Source organism: Myodes glareolus, chromosome 21 (assembly GCF_982192425.1).
Source record: "Myodes glareolus chromosome 21, mMyoGla1.1, whole genome shotgun sequence".
In the NCBI taxonomy this organism is placed as follows: domain Eukaryota; kingdom Metazoa; phylum Chordata; class Mammalia; order Rodentia; family Cricetidae; genus Myodes; species Myodes glareolus.
Genome location: NC_142046.1, coordinates 15852059 through 15866221, shown reverse-complemented (window position 1 = coordinate 15866221; position 14163 = coordinate 15852059). Strand labels below are relative to the sequence as shown.

Below are 14163 nucleotides of genomic sequence, written 5' to 3'. Positions count from 1 at the left end.
ACCCATGAGCTGGAGAGCAGGAGAGCTGTGAGCTGGCGGCAGCATTGTGAGCTCACAGCTGAGCTCATAGGCACCTTGCAGACACTGGGACTCCGGGTGGGACAGAGATGGCCTCCCCTGGATATGATGTTAGTACTTCCTGTGTGATTCTCATTCCCCAAGAGACCTCTGCCAGACAAAGGAAATGGGTCTCTGCCCGGCTGAAGGAGAGGGCCCGAGCCAGAGCCACATCCTGCTGGAGTTGGGTATGGGGAGAGGATCGGAGAGAGAGACAGAATGAAGACCCCCAGCTAGAGCTGGGCACCTTTGCAGTCATCAAAGCTGATCCTGGCCAGGTGTTCTGGTCGGCTCAGGTGCTGGCACTCAACTTGTCAGCTCAGAGGTGGCACATGCTGTGTGGGGAGAGGGGTGAGGAGGTGGGGAAGGGAAAGGAGGGCATGCCTAGAGGAATCTGCAAGTCACATATTAGACTTTTGCTATCCTAAAGGGACAGTGGAGGGGGTCTGAGGCCTTAGCTTCCTCATTGGAAAAGTACTGGTCCTATTCTAGTACTCACTGGTCTCTTCTGTTACTTGCTGATATGTTCTGGTACTAACTGGTCTGCTCTAATACTCACTGGTTTGTTCTGGTACTCTCTGGTCTGCTCTAGACCTCAGTGGTCTGCTCTAGTACTCGCTGGTCTGCTCTAGTACTCGCTGGTCTGTTCTAGTTCACGCTGGTCTGCTCTAGTACTCACTGATCTGCTCTAGTACTTACTGGTCTGCTCTAGTGCTCATTGGTCTGTTCTAGTACTTGCTGGTCTATTCTAGTACTCTCTGGTCTGCTCTAGACCTCAATGGTCTGCTCTAGACCTCACTGGTCTGTTCTAGTACTCACTGGTCTGTTCTAGTACTTGCTGGTCTATTCTAGTACTCTCTGGTCTGCTCTAGACCTCAACGGTCTGCTCTAGTACTCTCTGGTCTGCTCTAGACCTCAGTGGTCTGCTCTAGTACTCGCTGGTCTGCTCTAGTACTCGCTGGTCTGTTCTAGTACTCGCTGGTCTGCTCTAGTACTCTCAGAGACTGTTCAGTTCAGGCCCTTGCTCTGCAGTTGAAGACTTCCTTGTATTTCTAAACTCTCTGATTGTAATGGGTGGCTTCCTGGGCCAGCAATATGGCTCAATGGGATAGGTGCTTGCTGCCAACCTTGCAGCAAACCTAAATCGCATCCTCCTATATAATTGGTATCCCATACTTGGCCATCTGTTGTGACCTATTAGATTCAACCTCCAGGATGCTGCAAGCCAAAGAGCAGCCATTGCTCTCTGCTTTATCCGGTTGTTTCTGAATCAGCAAACACAGCCAGCGCATGGGTCTGGGAGAAGGGAAGGCAGGAAAGCAAGAGGAGAGGGGTGAATGGTTATGTTGCCCATGACGACTAGTCCATCCCAGGAGCAGGGCCCGCAGTCAGGGTCACAGTCGGTACAGGCTGGCACTCTGTACCAATGCTCCTGGACTTGGGCACTTCCTGCTGTGGCTGCCAGAGGTCAGAGCTCCTGAGGGAACAAGGTCCTCGGGTTTTCAGGAAGGAGACCCTGCAGCTTTTGCTTTGAGCTTTGCCTTCAAAATGCTCCTCAGTGGCCTGAGGCCTGGGCAGGCCGTGTCTGTCCCCAGTAGCTCCCAGCATGTGCGACCATCCTGTGACTGCTGCTCTCCTACCCTGCTTGTCCCATCACCTCATGTCCATGGCAGCGAGGCTCCTTGTGGTCGTCTAATGCCCCCGCTCTGTTCTGTGACAGGCGCCCACAGATTCTGCTGCTCCTGCACCGCCAACTGCTGATGATGACACTATGTTTCTTGGTGTTGTCCCTTCCCCTGATGCTGACCTCACTAGCATGGCATCACCTCAGGTTTGTGCTTTTTCCCTTTTGCTTGCTGTGCTCCTGTCGGCTTGCCAAGGGACTTTACCTTCTCTGAATTCCCTTCTCTCTTCTGGTAGCTTGGTCCAGGTGCTGCTCCTGGAGCCTGGCGTGGGGAGGCCAAGCTGGGGGGGCCTGGGGAGATGGGTGTTGATGAGCTTGGCCTCCCTCGTCCCTGGTGATGATAAGCAGAAGCTGAATAGTGACCTGATTTGTTTCTACCCATACAGAGCCACGACGCTGGCAATTGTTCTAACCTCATGGAGGAGACCAAGTAAGCGTTCTCTACTGAGGGAGTCAGGGCAGGCCCATGAGCCCATGAGCCGGGTTCCCATCAAGCCACCTGCACCCCTGACCCACTGTCTCTTTCCTTAGGACTTTCTCATCAACTGAGAGTCTGCGACAACTTTCTCAACAGCTCAATGGTCTTGTGTCTGAGGTACCGCAGGATTGGGGTCCAGAGAGAAGGTAGAGGGGAAAGAAAAGCATGGTAGAAGCTGAAGCAGGGATTCTCAGGAGACTGACTCATGAGAGGATCCTGGCAGACCCAGAGAAGACAGATTTGGACCCTGACGGGTGATGTGATTTTTATCCTGGTGTAGAAAGTGCGAGATGACAGCTGTTGAGGGCAGGGGCTAAGCCTTGGGGGGGTGAGAACCATGAGGGAGAGGTCCAAGGTCGGCAGGAAAGCAGATTCTGCTAGTTGAGGGGGAAGTAAGGAGGCTGGAGGGATTAGACATCGAGGGTGACAGAGCATCTCCAAGTGAGATGTTGTCTCTCCTAGACTACATCCTACATCAATGGGGAGGGCCTCGTGTCTTCCAACACAAAGGCCTGGACCATGGAATACATGAGACCCTGCCTCAAGATGCCATGGCAGTGGGGGGAGGGGGGAGCTGAGGATGTAGCTCAGTGGCTACAATCTTGTCTGCTGGGCACCAGGCTCTGGGTTCAATTCACAGCACCAAATCAGAAAAAGTTACGTCAAGCCGGGCGGTGGTGGCACATGCCTTTAATCCCAGCACTTGGAAGGCAGAGACAGGCAGATCTCTGTGAGTTCGAGGCCAGCCTGGTCTATAAGAGCTAGTTCCCTGGCAGGCTCCAAAACTACAGAGAAACCCTGTCTCAAAAGACAAAACAAAACAAAACAAAACAAAAATGTTATGTCATGGGATTACAAAAGTATGTTTGAGGCACTTAGGGGACATCCAAGGAGGAGACGTCAGACAGACAGCAACCCTGCGGACAGTCTCGGCTGGAGACTGTGCAGAAGCCAGACTCAGGATTCCCTGGACCCAGGACTCAGGAATTCTGTTTAGCTAAACGTGGATAATGACAGGCAGGCTGGTCCATTCAGACCTTTGGTATGAGACAAGACCCTCACCCAGTCAGATCCTAGCCAGGGTCTGCGTTTGAATCCAGTAAGTACCAAGGGCATTGGAAGGAAAACGTCCCTAGTTCTGTGTGAGCCCAGCTTTCTCATGCGCCATGCATGACAGGCACAAGCCTCAAGAGGGCAGTGTCTGCTCAGAGATGTGCCCAACAACCGGGCGGTATCCCTTCCTTGGGCCCCCTGGGCTGGGTAGGTGCAGGTCTGCCAGGCTACCGGCCACAAGATGGATCTCTCAGCTTTCCTCCCAGGAGTCTGAAGAGACCAGAAACAAACAGAAAGGAAACAAGAGGCTGACGGAAAAGGCACGGACGGACACACAAACACTTCTTCATTAGACCTGGTGTGAACCGCACTTGAAAATAATTCAGAGCCGATGGTTCACACCTGCAATCCTAACTCCAGGGGCTGAGGCAGGAAGAACCAGTCCTGCCCTGCTTACGTAGCAAGGCCCTGACCAAAAAAATGAATTATCCCAACTGAGTGCTAAGGAAGATTGATTGCTTCTGCCCAGAGATCAAGACCAGCCTGCAAAGCATGTAGAGAATTTGTCTCAAAATGTAATAGTTGGGCTGGAGTTTAGGCCAAAGCCTGTAGCCCAGCATCCCTCGAAGGGGCAGGAGAGATGGCTTAGTGCTTAAGAATACTTGCTGCCCTTCCAGAGAAAACGGGCTCAGCTCCCAGCACCCACATCCTCCAGCTCCAAGGAATTTCTCACCCTCTTCTGGCCTCTGTGGGCACTGAACACATGTATGCAAACTCATATATTTTTTCATTAAATTTTTTTCTTTAAATATGAAAATTTTTGTATGTCTCATACTAAACCTATGGCGCTCCAAATAAAAGTGTAATATAATCTCCACTCATCCCAGATAACCAGGTGTCATTTCCGAGTGGTGTGAGGTGGAACCATCAGATCTCACCCTATGCAGTCTTTCTTGCCAGAGAGGCACATTCCAGGGACAGCGAGAAGAGGGCCAGGCCAGGCAGAGAGGAGGAGGTGGAGCCTCCCAGCCCGGTCACCGGAGGTACGGTGAGTAAAGGTCCTTGTCAGGTAGGCAGAGGAGGTGAAAGGTGACAGTCACACACCCAAATCAGTTACCAGCTGAAGGTTTCAGCAGACATGGTTGCGGGCTGCAATCACCACATTTCCACAGCTCTGTGGCTCAGCTGGCATCTCACCTGAGGCATCCCACGGGCTACAACGATGGAGTAAGACCCTGTGTGGAACTCCACTCCCAAAATGAGCCAGCTGAGGCACACCACATCTGACACCTGGGTGTGGTGGCGCACGCCTTTAATCCCAGCACTCGGGAGGCAGAGGCAGGCGGATCTCTGAGTTTGAGGACAGTCTGGTCTACATAGCATAATCCAGGAGAGCTAGGGCTATATAACAAGACCCTTTATTTGGAATGGGGTATCTTGGGATAGGTTCTAACACAGCCCAGGATGGCCTTGAACTCCTTACCCTCCTGCCTCCATTTCCCAAGTGCTGGAACCATGCCCAGATGCCAAGTTTCCTTGTAAGGGAAGTGGGGCATGGAGGGAGGAAGGATCCACAACTTCTAGGGACCCTTAGGTGTGAGGTCTTAGCCGCGAACCTCCGCCATGCTTTTTGGAAGTTGTGTCTGGGGGCTAGAGGGGCAGCGCAGCAGTGAAGAGCGCGGGCGGGCTGATCTCCCGAAGCTCAGGTGCCACCTGCTGCCCTTCTCACATGGCCACCAGGATAGTCTATGGCTGCTCTTACAGGGTGCGGGGTTCCATTGCCAGCACTCTCGTGGTGGCTCACAACCGCCGATAACTCCAGTTCTAGGGTGTAGACCTCTAGTGTCTATGCATGCTCCCACACACGACAATTTTTTTTAAGATTTATTTTGTAGTGTGTGTGTGTGTGTGTGTGTGTGTGCGTGTGTATGTGAATGCATGCACTGTGTATGTAGGTACCTGTGGGGGACAGAGCTTGGCATCTTGAGTGCATGCTCCCACACAGGCTCTGACATGGGTGCTGGGGATCTGAACTCAGGTTCTCGAGCTTGCGTTGCGAGCATTCTCCCTACTGAGCCTTGCCTCCAGCTCCAGAACTTTACAGGTGCCAGGCAAACATCGTATTGCTGAGGGACTCCCCAGGTTCGTTTTTAATTCTCACTTTGAGACAGCATCTTCCTAAGTTGCCAATGCTGTTCTTGAACTCACCCCGCGTAGCCCAGGCCAGCTACTGTGGGTGTTGATCTGTAGAAGTAGGTATTGAATCCAAGGCCTCATCTTGCTGGGCTGTACTACTGAACTAAACCCCCAGCCATTTTTCATTTTTATTTTGAGACTGGGCAGGGCCTTGAACTCACTCTGTCGTCCAAGTTGCTCTTATATTTATGATCGTCTTGTCTCAGCTTCCAAGTAGCCGGGATTATAGTCTGTGCCACCAGGCCCAGGCTCCCTAGGTGCTGATGGCACCTTTCACCTCTGCTGTATAGTCCTTGCCATCTTTATAAACCGGCTTCCGGTCGCCAACAATAATGTTCCAACCAATCCTCCCGCAACCCCGCCTGCCTCCTAACACAGAGCTGCCTGATCCTCAGAGCCAGCACCGGCTCAGCTCTCCACCACCCAAAAGAGACTTGATTGTTCTGCTCCCACACCACCACACAGGCTCTGGGGTTTCTTGGCTGCCTTCCTTAGCCTGGAGTTGACTTACCCCACCACCCTCCCCCTGGCACCAGCAAACCTGCCCAACTGGTTTGCCCGGGAAGAACCGGGCCTGTTTTGTCACTGGCTTCTGATTTGCCAGGACTTGAAAAAGTACATGGAGGGGGTCAGAAATGGGACCACACAGGAAAAAGAACTACAGCCTGCTCTCCAGACTCCGAGGGGGCTGGAGGTTCCCAGTCAGTCCCAGACTGACTAATCGCACCCTGGCTGCCCACTTGCAATGCTTGTCTCAACCTTCGCCACCTCACAGAATCCTCGGCCACCATCTCTGCCAAACCAGACCTTAGGCGTGACTAACATCTGCCCGCCTGTCAGTCAGCCCATCTCTGGGAGAAGGCCTGATCTCTGACCAGAATAATCAGGGTGGAGTCAGTCGGAGGAGGTGAGCAGAGGCTCAAGGGAAGTCGGGTGCTGACATGGTGGATATGAATTTGTTTACTTTTGTATTTTTTGAGACTGTGTCCTAATGTAGCCCAGACTGGACTCAAACCTACAGTCCTCCTGCCTCAGACTCCTGAGCTCTAGAATTACTGGTATGGGCCACCATTCCTGAAGTGATGGTTAATCTTGTCAACTTGGTCACTTAGGATCATCACGGAAACAGGCCTGTGCCTGAGGGGGGGATTTTCAGAAAGGTGGTTTTTTTTCTTTAAGTTTATGTATATGAGTGCTCTATTCGCGTGTATACCTGCATGACAGAAGAGGGCGCCAGATCTCACTACAGATGGTTGTGAGCCACCATGTGGGTGCTGGGAATTGAACTCAGGTCCTCTGGAAGGGCAGCTAGTGCTCTTAACCTCGGAGCCACCTCTCCAGCCTCTTCCATAAAGGGTTAACTGCTAGATGGAAGACCTACCATGAATGTGGACAGCGCCATCCCATCTGTTTTGGCTGAGGGGACAGGGGTGTCCTAGACAGAGGAAAGATGAACACAGCGGTCACCCCTCTTTGCTGACTGTGGATACAGTGGGACCAGCCACCTCACAGTCCCACCACCATGCCCCCAGGCCATGATGGCCTGCACCCTCAAACTGTGAACAAAAATAAACCTTCACCTAAGTTGTTTCAGTCAAGGCCTCAGACTCACAGAGCCCAGCCTGCCTCTGCTCTGGAGGGCCATTCCACCTGCCTCTCAGAGGCTTTTCTCAGGTGTTCTGTCACAATGAGGAAGATTGACACAGCTTTTAGCTTGCTCACCTGTGGCTGAAGCCACTGCTCAGCGTGGAATGGAGACACGGGGACAGCAATGAGGGCTTCATCTCCCCATCTATAAAAGATGCCTATGGAGGCCACTTCCGGCTGCTTAGTGAGTGCACAGACACAGGTAAATGTCAGCTCCGGGTTCAGACGGTGACAGAGTGTATGCTAAGCACGTTTCAGGCCCCGGGGCAATGACCGTGGGATCTCAGTGAGCCAACAGCCCAGAGCCAGGGAGACGTGAGATGGGAGTGTGCCGAGACAAGAAGCTACAGGATTCAATGGCCACTCAGACTTATTTATTTATTCAATCACTTGTTCGTTCATTCATTCACCAAGTTTTTGTGCTTTTTTGTTTTTCTTATTTTTTCCCCGGTTTTTCAAGATACGGTTTCTCTGTGTAACTAGCTGTCCTGGAACTAGCTCTGTAGACCAGGCAGGCCTCGAACTCACAGAGTTCTGTGAGTTCTGCCTTTGCCTCCTGAGTGCTGGGATTAAATGTGTGCGCCACCACCACCTGGCTTTCTCATTCCTTAAACATTTTAAATATGTATTTTACAGTTATGTATGTGTGTGTCATGTGCACATGGGTCCTGATGCCCACAGAGACCAGTTCCCCCTGAAGGATAGGTAGTTGTAGGCTGTCTTACATTACCAAACGGGTCTTCCACAAAAGCATAAGTGTTCTTAACCTCTGAGCCATCTCTCCAGCTCCTCATCAAGTTCTGGTCCACGGAAGAGCAACTTTTCAGGGAAGAGGATCTGGGCTTGCACAGGCTAAGGAACAGGTGGTGGAAATGGACATTTCAGGATGGTGGGTCACGGCTGCAATCCCAGCAAAGCACTTGGGAGGCTGAGGCAGGAGGATCACAAGTTCAAGAACAGCCTGGGCTATATGAGATCCTGTCTCATAAAAACAACAAATATTTTTTCAAAATAAAAAAAATATATGTATGTGTGTTTCTGTGTAAGGGTGTATTCACATATGTATAGATGCCCTCAGAGGCCAGAAGAGGGCATCTGAGCCCCTGGAGCAGAAGTTCCAAGTGGTTGTGAACCACTCAAGGTAAGAAGCCCAACTTAAGCCAGGTAGGGGTAGCACACGCCTGTAATCCAGCACTCTGGGGGCAGAGGCAAGTGGATCTCTGTGAATTCCAGGCCAGCATGAGCTACAAAAAGAAACCCAATTTAGGTGGGTTGTGGTGGCACATATTTTTCAGTCCAGCACTTGGAGAGGTAGAGGCCAGCACAGTCTGTATGATAAGTTCTAGGTCAGCCACGGTTACATAGTGAGGCCCCATCTAAAATAAAGCCTAAGGTGGCGTGATGGTAGCGCAGGCCTTTAATCCTAGCACTTGGGAGGCAGAGGCAGGTGGATCTTTGAGTTCAAGGCCAGCCTGGTCTACAGAGTAAATTCCAGGACACACAGAGAGACCCTGCCCTCCCCAACTCTCCCTAAAAAGTCTAGAGACTAGGGAAATGGCCCAGCAATTAAAGAGCTTATGACCAAAGCAGTCAATGTGAGGCCACAGTTTGGATCCTCAGAACACCACCATGATTGTGGTGACCTGCCTGTAATCCCAGTGCACAAGCACTCTCTGATGGCAGCTGGCTAGACAGACCAGCTGTGTTGCTGAGTTCTGTGTGCCCTGCCTACAGGACCACAGTGTAGGTGGAGAGTGCTGTGTGCAGCATCCCTGGCCTCCACGGCAAACTGGCCGAGGCTCCACATCCAGGGGCAGTTGCTCACTGCTCTGGCCAGGATCCAGGCGCTCTGAGCCGAAGTTATGCTCTTCTTTGGGACCCATATGTAGGAGCTACACAGGTTAATCTGAGGTCAATCACACCGCCTGCTCTGAACCGTGCAGTGAATAACCCACACGACACACAAACAGCAATTAGCACCCACCCAAGGTCCTTGGCTAAAGACAGCTGGTGTCATTAGTAACAGTGCCGTCACCTGAGTGTTCTCCAAGCCATCCCAGCCTGCTGATAAAAAGATCAGCAAGGTCCAATGCGTCAGACCCTCAGAAAGAATAGCCATGGTCAGGCTAGCTCTGAGTCTGGGCTCCCATTAAATCAAAAGCACAGAAGTTGCCACAGGTCATCAGGGCTTCTGAGTCAAGTTAAGAGCTGGGGTTCCAGGTCACCCCCTATGAGAACAGCTAACACTTGCCCATCAGGTTTGAAAAGCCTCAGGGAGCCTTACTTCCCAGTCACGGAGCCCCTGCAACAGCTCAGCCTTTTCCGGCTGAATCGCCTGTATCTCCTGGCTCCGTTCACTGTCTCAGAATCAGCTCTTATGGCGACTGAACGCTGCTGCCTTTTCTCTCCTGCACTGGGCTTTGGTGGTCTTGTGCGCTGACACATCCCCAGAGCCCACAAGAGTAGTAAGTACTGACTAGTCATGTGTCCATTCGCAAGGGCTGACTAGAGTCCAGGCCTTTGAGAAAGTTACTCATCCTAGGGCAACAGTTGCTCAATAGAAAGGAAGTTGCCCAAGGAAGGAAGAGGTCAGAGCTACATAGATAGCTTCTCGGAATGGCCCAATTCTCTAATCACCCTGAAGGCCCCGCGTAAATGCGTATTTCCCTAGGCCTGATGGAAAAGTGGGGAATAGCCACGAATTATTGCTAAATTCAGGAAGCAAGTTGCAATACACACACACACAAATTATATATGCCATTTTGCTAAAAAAAAAAATCAAAACACTGGCCACTGGGGCTGGTCATGGTGGTACATGACCTTAATCTCCAGAGGCAAAGGCTAGTAGATCTCTGTGAGCTCAAGGTCAGTCTGGTCTGCATGGCAACTTCCTGGACAGCCGGGGTAACCTAGAGAAACCTTGTCTGAAAAAGCCAAACCAAACCAAAACTTGCTCTGGGACTCACTGGTAGCTCAGTGTTAGAGCATGTGCTTAGCATGGATAAGGGCTATTCATCCATACAATATATGCACAGCAAACACAACACATTCTGTTTGCTGTTGTGGTATGTGTAGCTGCATGCCACAGTGAGTGTGTGGAGCTCAGAGAACCACTGGGCAAGGCCATTTTCTCCTCCTGCCACACGGCTCTTGAGATCAGAGTCACACTTTACTTACAGAGCCCAGCCCGGATCTCTGCCGCCCTCTACTCTAGCCTGTTTCCCCGCAGCCGGGATTAGACACTGCACTGCCGTGCCCACCTAGATTTTATTTGGACAAGTAAAAGCAGGCTGCTCTGTGAATGCTGTGGAGTGGAACAGTCAGATGCTGGGCCCCAGGTCACCAGCAACTGGACCCATTGACACCCAGGGCCCTTCCTCCATCCCAGATGCCCTTAGCCATCTGTTTGTTTGTTTGTTTGTTTATTATTTTTGGTTTTTCAAGACAAGGTTGCTCTGTATAACAGCCCTAACTGTCCTGGAACTCTCTTTGTAGATCAGACTGACTTTGAATTCACAAAGATCCATCTACCTCTGCTTCCCGAGTGCTGAGACTGAAGGTGTGCCACCAAACCAGGGACAAGATTTCTATATAGCTTTGGTCTGGAACTCATTATGTAGACCGGCCTGGCCTCAAACTCAAGAGATCATCCTGTTTCTGCTTCCTGGGTGCTAGGATTAAAAGCATGTGCCATCATGTTGGACTTCGTAATTTTTTGAAAGATTTATTTTATGTGTATGATTGTTTTGTTTGAATGTATATATGTATACCACGTATGTGTCTGGTGTCCAAGGAGGTTAGAACAGGGCATTGAATCTTCTGAAACTTGAGTTATAGATGTTTGTGAGCCATCATGTGGGTGTTGGGAACCAAACCCAATACTTCTACAAGGGCAGCATGTGCTTTTAACCACTGAACCATCTCTCTAACCCTTCATAAAAAAAAAAGGGGGGGGCTGGAGAGATGTCTCAGTGGTTAAGAGCATTGACTGCTTTTCCAGAGGTCCTGAGTTCAATTCCCAGCAACCATATGTGGGTCACAACCACCGGTAATAAGATCTGGTGCCAACTTCTGTCTGCAGGGATACATGCAGGCAGACCATTGTACACATAATAAATAAATAAATCTTTTAAAAAAAATTTAAATGTATGCATATGTGTGTTGTGTGTGTACTTATGCCACATGTGTGAAGGCCAGAAGAAGGCATCTGATCCCCTGGAACTGGAGTTACAGGCAGCTGTGAGCCACCCAACATGACGGCTGTGAATCAAACTCTGGTTCTCCGGTCCTCTCAGGGAGCAGTGAGTGCCCTTAACTGCTGAGCCATCTCTCCATCCTACAGCTTGAGAGTTCTACTTATCTTAAAGCCACTCAGTTTATGGTTTTCCCTCTCACTGTACACCAGGAAGCAGTCCCTAAGGGTCCTGTAGGGCTGGCTTTATTTATCCGTCCTTTATGGGACAGGCTCTCACGCAGCCCACGCTGGCCTCCAACCGCACACCTGAGGATGACTGGGTGACTCCGAGAGCCGAGAAGATGTGAACTACCAAACCCTGGTCTTTAGACTCGGAATCACCAGATAAATTTGCTGAAATGTAGGTTTCTAGGGGAAACCTGAGAACGGAGTCAGAATCCAAAGGTTAGCACTTGAGTATTCTTTTCGGTTCTGTTGTTTTGAAACAATGTCTCTTTTAAGATTTTTTAAATTCATGTATACATTTGTGTGTTTGGATATGTATGGCACATGTGTGTAGTGGTCCAGGGACCACTCCAGGGACTGGAGTTACAGATGGTTGCAAGCAACCCAACATAGGTGCTGAGAACTGAACTCAGGACCTCTGGAGGAACAGCCTGTTTCTTTTTTTTTTTTAAGATTTATTTTTTTATTATGAATACAGTATTCTGCCTGCAGGCCAGAAGAGGACACCAGATCTCATTGCAGAGGGCTGTGAGTCACCATGTGGTTGTTGGAAATTGAACTCAAGACCTCTGGAAGAGCAGTCAGTGTTCTTAACCTCTGAGCTTTTTTTCCGCAGCACCAGAACTGTAAGTGCCTGTCACCTCACCCAGCACTAACCTCTTGCCGTTTTCGAGATGATATCGATGGTACAAAGGTACCTAGTTCTGGTAATGTGGAAGTGCGTCCCTGACTGCCGAGTGTGGCTGGCCAAAGTCCATTGCCTAGTGTCCACTTCCTTAGCTGCGGCTCGCTATCTTTGTTCTGTCCTTGAGCCTCACCCAGGAGATACTGTACTAAAGTCTCTCTGGGCTCCTCTTGGCTGTGACATCTGCTTAGCCTGTCCCTGCATTAGACGCGGCTCCAGTGCTTCCCTTGCTGCCCCTTGGACCCTCTCGCTTGTCTGATGATAGCTATGGGTCATTGCAAGGATTGCAGAAGGGGCCAGTGTTGCCACACGCCATCGGTAGCGTGACTTACGTCATCAGCTTGCCTGGCTGAGGTTCTGCTTGTCAGATATCTACACAACAGATCATTTACACCACAGAAACAAGAGCTGGAGGGAAGGCCTGATCCTGCGACTTTCTGTCACAGTCCTGGCTCTGAAGTCAGTGCTCAGAAGGCAGTGTTTACGACTCACATCCGCTGTAGTGCGGCACCTGACCCTCAACTTCACCTGCCCACAGTAACCTCACAAGACAGGCAAAGTTGTTATCCCATTCCATGGATGGGAAAGTTGAGTGTGTGAGGTCTCCCAGCCAGGAGCCTGTTAAGCACCTGTTACTTAGGGCTGCAAGCTGCCTTGGAGGCCATCAGGGAAGGGTAATGGTGGTCAGGTGACCCATTGCCACATGGAAACATGGACAAGACACATGCTAGCGCTTCTCTCTGAGGGTGAGGATGAGGGGGGCAATGTGGGCACGGGCTCCTTTCAGACCTAGGGGCACAGAAGCAAGCTAATGGGAGTGAAACTGGTACAGTAGCTCACACCTGTGAAGCCAGCACTCAGGAGGCTGAGGCAGGAGGATTGTTGTGAGTTTAGGCCAGCCTGGGGGACAGAGTTGGTGACAGCGATGCAATCAGCTCAAATCTTTCTAAAAAGCTGGGAAAGGTGCAGTGAGCCCAGCTCCAGACAGGAGGAGACAGAAAGATCTCTGGGGCTTCCTGGCCATCCAGTCTGGCTGAACGATGATTTCTAGGTTCATGGGGAGTTCCTGTCTCCAAAAGCAAAGTGGGGGAACATCTGAGGAAGAGATAATGCGACCTCTGGCCTCCAAACACATGCACCTTCCCCTCATAAGGACTTCTTTTGCTGTTGCTGGTTCAAGCTCATGGTATAACTGAAGATAACCCTGAACTCTCGATCCTGCCACTGCTGCTATCAATGTTGGGATGACAGGCTTTCTCCAAATACAAGATATTTTTCCAAACATAAGGTGACACCAGTCAAAGCAAGCCAAAAAGTATCTCTCTGTGGGTCCAAAGCATCTACTGCACAGAAATATGAACCTAAAATGAAAATGGCTTTTAAAAAAAATCCTGAGGTGGAGAGCGGGGTCACTAACGTTAACGATATTTGAAAACCCATGGAAAAACTCATTTGATAAACTTACTAAAAAATATAATTAAGCCAGGAGTGGTGGTGCATGCCTTTAATCCCAGCACTTGGGAGGCAGAGGCAGAAGGATCCCTGTGAGTTCAAGGCTAGTGTAGTCTACAAAGTGAGTTCCAGGACAGCCAGTAACAGAGAAATCTTGTTTCAGAAAACAATTAAAAATTATATATAAACACACACACATATATACATACTTAAGAAGAGAGCTTACCATATTATGGTAAAATGCTAGTGTCCGGAGTGGAATAGCTGGTTAGGATGGTCCCCAAGATCCCCCAAACAGTACAAGCTAATGATGTAGCTCTTGGCTGCTCAGCAGAACATGACAGTAACACACTTTGGTCACTGGACATGAGGAAATCTAGAGCCAACCTGGAAACCCCCTTTCATAGTGCTGGCGGGTGCTGTACTAGCTGCTGGGGGAGAAAAGCCAACCAACAGTCTCACACAGCTGTGAACCCTCAAGCCACAGTAAA

At 50.4% G+C, this 14163-nt stretch overlaps 1 pseudogene across 1 annotated transcript; it reads left to right on the top strand.

Moving 5' to 3' along the window:
* Positions 1 to 107: 107 nt before the first annotated feature.
* On the top strand, positions 108 to 2918 carry LOC146890494 (uncharacterized; annotated as a pseudogene). The gene is made up of 5 exons (XR_015735886.1): positions 108 to 353; positions 1778 to 1888; positions 2128 to 2171; positions 2273 to 2336; positions 2682 to 2918. The product of XR_015735886.1 is annotated as an uncharacterized LOC146890494 (transcript).
* The last annotated feature ends 11245 nt before the right edge of the window (positions 2919 to 14163 follow it).